The sequence below is a fragment of the Microtus ochrogaster genome, chromosome 2 (assembly GCF_000317375.1).
Source record: "Microtus ochrogaster isolate Prairie Vole_2 chromosome 2, MicOch1.0, whole genome shotgun sequence".
Taxonomy (NCBI): domain Eukaryota; kingdom Metazoa; phylum Chordata; class Mammalia; order Rodentia; family Cricetidae; genus Microtus; species Microtus ochrogaster.
In genome coordinates this window covers 65,582,422-65,587,040 of record NC_022010.1, presented here as the reverse complement: position 1 = coordinate 65,587,040, position 4,619 = coordinate 65,582,422, and the positions used below count along the sequence as shown (strand labels likewise).

At 47.2% G+C, this 4,619-nt stretch overlaps 1 pseudogene; it reads right to left on the bottom strand.

The window, feature by feature from the left end:
* Positions 1-1,976: 1,976 nt before the first annotated feature.
* On the bottom strand, positions 1,977-3,267 carry LOC101997686 (annotated as a pseudogene).
* Positions 3,268-4,619: the final 1,352 nt, after the last annotated feature.

The following is a 4,619-nucleotide window of genomic DNA, read 5'->3' as shown; positions in this document are numbered from 1 at the left end:
CAAATAGGCCATGTCATTATTGCTTTGAGTTTATCATTCTGTGTTCAGTATAGACCTCCAGAAAATTAGCTCACATAGGTGGTCCAGCATCCAAAACTAGACCATGTACGTGCCTTGTGGTGCTGTTGAAAAAGTGTCTTCTGTCATTCTCAACCTGACCTAGAAATGCATTTTCAGCTGATGGTGCATCACGTGTGGATTGTGTGCTCTGCACTGTGTCAGGTAGATCCCAATTATCTGGTGTAATCCTCGTAACTACTGTAGGACAGAAATGAATATAATTGCCTTCAGTGCAGAGATGAGGAAGCTAGATCTTAGGAAAGGTTAGTAATTTATGCTGGATCACAGAGCAAGTGGCAGGGCCGGTTTTGAAGCTTGTCTTGTCTGTTGTGACAGAGCACAGAGCACCCTCGCCTGACAGGGCCCACGTGTGGAGACGGGAAGCGGCTGGCGAGAAATCTGATGGCTCTTCTTCCCCTCTCTGTCTCTCCCAATCCCCACCCTTTTCCTCACTTCTTCCTCTTTCATGTTTCAAGCCTCCACCTCCCTGTTCCTTTTACATAATTTTCTTTTTAGAAACAAAAACAAGTTTACTTATTGGAAGAATCAGAAAATAATAAAATGACCTTCATTAACAATGAACAAATTTTAGGATATTAATCTGAAACATTCACATGAAAACTCCATGTGTTCTAGGTCAAGCAGCTGCTTCTAGACGTGTCAACACTTGCTTCTTAGATGCATGCACCACAATGTAGACCCTGCTCTCTCCTGGATCATAGCATAGGCCTACTCTGCTCATAATCCCAGATGAACAGTACAGATCTTGGGGACAAGTGACCACAGCAGACCATCCCTGAAGCCAGACCACTTAGGACTTCATTGGTGCTGAGGTGTGACAAGGACCTAGTAGGTCCTGGCTTTAACAGGCAGAAAAAGGCTCAGCACTACAGCAATCAGCCAGCCTTTTTGAGCACCATGAGAGAGAATCCTGACTTTGCCCCGAAAGCCAGGAAAAGAATGGGCAATCCTCCCTTCCTACGACTGCCGTGAGAGGTGAAGACGAAACTGAAGGCAGATGCCTAACTGAGGTGCTTTGGCTGACCTCTGACTCCACAAAGGCGCCAGGGTCTGCACGGTATCCATGTGTGTAACTTGTTTACGTACATGCACTGCACACAGGGCTCCCTATGGCTGCTGCTCAGATGCATATTAAGACTGTTGTGGAAGGAGGGCAGGTCCTCAAGCCTGATGTCAATAGTGAGCTGGTCTCAAAATTCTTGGGACCACTGTGTGAGGGACGAGTGGAAGTCCAGTCCTGGGCTGTCTGAATTGGCCTGGGCATAATGTAAACACTGGACAATAGGAAGTCTCCTCTAAATCTTCACAAAGCATGTACAAGAAAATATGTACATAATCACTTCACAAAGTTTAAAATGAAATAGACATGTACACAGAATTTAAGATGTCTCAGGAAGTGCTGCCCTGCTATATGAGAAATGAGAGATTGCCGAATGGCTGAGCAAGGAGTTTCCTGTCTGCTCTGGAAAGAGTCAGAGGCCTTGGGCCGAACTCAGAGGCACCTAGCCATCACATGCTTTGCCAACCCATAGCAAAGCTGCCAGGTGACCCCAAGAGTTGCAGGGAGGAAGGTACAGGCCCTGGGGAAAAGCACTACAGCTAAAGGGAAATTTCTGGCTAAGACATTTATTTCACTATCAAAGGGAAGAACAATTCTGACCCCTCAGAATTTCAACAGACTGATCTATGGGAATTCTTGACCTGGGATCTCAGGGGGCCCTTGGGAGAGATGTAGCACACCCAGTCCCATTCTCATTTTGCTTTTGTAGAAATGAAAAAGAGATTTAAAGACATTAAAAAAGCTGACCTGTTCTTCAAAAGGCTCACCCAAGCTCTCCCAGCAAGGTGTGCAGGACACAGATGCCTGGACAGCCATGTAGTTTGTCAAGGCCAGGTCAGTCAGAAGGCCAGTAGGAAGGCCCCCAAGTGCTTGAGGGTTCAGGTTGGAGGCTGGGAAGTGAGGCCTGGCTGTCCTCCTCAGCCTGGACCTCATCCTCTGGGAAGTGAGCCTGCTTCCTTCAAACATTCCAGTGCAGACACTGGCCAAGGCTCTCAAACCCGCCACTCACAGGGCCACACACACACATATAGGGCAGCAGAGAGCAGGAGGCGCTGATGCTGATGCTGTCTCCATGGCTCATTTCCTGCTTCTTCCATCCATCAAAAGATAACCATGCAGTGTTCCTGGATTCAGATGACAGCATAATCTTCAGCTTGACTCCTGCGGGGACCACAGTGAGCCAGAATGACAGTGAGTGGGGGCAGATGGGTGTAATCATGATGGCCAGCACACTGGGGTGGACCATGGAAACCCCAGCTGCAGCTGTATATACCGTGCTGCCTGTCAGGATGGACACGATCACGCCAGCACCCTGCACATCCATCCAGGTAGACGTTTATGTTTGACAGATATGAGGAGGGGCCCCTGTCGATCACCACTTCATTCAAAACCTGGTACTGAATGACCAGCTTTCTGTCCTCTATGGCCAGGCCATTTTCGCCTAGGCCATAATAGATGGCTATCTTCTTGTCTCTGAGCATTTTTACCACCTTGACCTTCAGCCTGCTCCTCGGGATAACAGCAGCCGTCACCTCTATCACCTGATTCACTTGGGATTGGAAGTTCTCAAAGATGAGAAAGAGAGCCGAGGTAGAAAAGGGAGGAGGCATAGAGAGCATGGTGCTGTCTCCAGACGTCTATCTGGTTGGAAATGTCATCACAATCTTCATGGAAAGTGCAGAACTTCTTCCTCACTGGCCCATAGTTTTCCCCACTCACTATAGCAAGGTCTTCCAACACTGTCTTTTCCACATACGCCATCATGTTGCTCTCCTCCATGTGGTATATTCAGAGGTCTTTGAAGGGCTGCAGTAGGCTGGTGTCTTGGATCTGTTTGATGATAAGTACACTGTTAGGAGAGTTGTTCCATGTCAACCTCTGGTTTTCAGGGTCCTGGATGTTCATGATGGTCTGGGGGTTCTGTAGCATGCAGGTCTTTGGTTCAAACGTGGTCACCTACCTAGCATAGCCCGTGGAGAGAGCGGGTCCTCCTGAGCTCCTTTCTGCTGCACAGGGCAAGTGAGGCTGAGAGGCTCTGAGACTTGGCCCGGTGCCTGATGGAATGTTTGCATACAGTTCTAGATCTCATCCCCATGACACGCTGTGTAGTGGTATGAAGCTGAATGAGGGCTCTCCTCCTAAATCAATTCTTCTTTTCCTGTTCAGTTTCCACTGTTGATATGAGGAAAACGCATTGGCTGCCACGTGCCCACATGGGTGTCCACATGCTGGGCCAAGTCAGCAGTCCCTGCTGCCCTACTGCTACCTGGCTGTTAGTGACCCAGCTGCCAGCCACCCCACGGCTGCTCAGTACAGAGTCTCTTCTATGTAATGTTCTGTTTGATTACCATTAATTTATTTTATTGATTTACCTTTATGGTGTTAGACCTTGCCCATAGTAAAATCCAAAAGACAGATAACAAGCGAACAAATGAAGAAATACGTATCGCACACCATTGTAAATACTGGGTTTGCATTGTCCTAGGAACACAAAGATGGGGGGGGATTTGAAGTCTAGGAGACTATGTTATACTAGAGTTTTGTCTTCAAAGAAGAGAGCCTGTCCAAATGAGGTAGGAAGGGCTTTTTTGACAGGTGTTTAGACACTGCCTGTCAGTGGATCAGCCAGGGTGCTTCCTGATAGCCCTAAGAGACAGAGCTGGAGAGAAAGGCAGGGGCCAGATCTGAGGCACCTTGTACTGGGTTAGAATCTGATTGTCAGTTACAGGGATTCTTTGTAAGGCTTTAAATAACGGAAATACACAATTGTGTGCTGTATAGGTAGCATTCCATATCATTGTTATATTAGATATATATCACTGTATTTGCATGACTAACTTCAATGTCTGGGAAAAAAAAACAAGTTAGTACCAAGAAAGGACTTGGCGTTCTTCTTCTAACAGAGCTAACTCACGGTCTCGGAAGTTCTGATTAGCCATGAACTGATCCTCAAGAAAAGGTGTCACACACACACACACACACACACACACACACACACAGAGAGAGAGAGAGAGAGAGAGAGAGAGAGAGAGAGAGAGAGAGAGAGAGACAGAGGCAGAGAGAGAGACAGAGAGAGAGACAGAGAGAGAAAAGTCCTACTTTCTCTCAGACTCCTCTTTCTACATCCACTTCTTAAGCAAGGTTCAGAGCAGCTGTATCAGAGTAGTAGTGTTCTGGGCAGTTTTACTCTGCAGTTACATCTGAAGGCTGCAGGAAATTCAGTGAATTTCTCTGCAGGGGAGAAACCCATGGAGGAAGGTGGGTGGGAGAAACAGTAGGTGGCACCGGAAGTTGCAAGGAGCAGACAATAATAGAAGTGTAGGCTGCTTAAATGTGGATAGACTTTGCACATCCTCCCATGAACATACTTTAGTACAATTGCATCCTTGATCATATTTTAACCTGTATGTGCGTATGCATCTATTGGTGTGTGTGAGTGAGTGTATGTGTGTCCACACGCTTGTGGAAACCAGAGGGC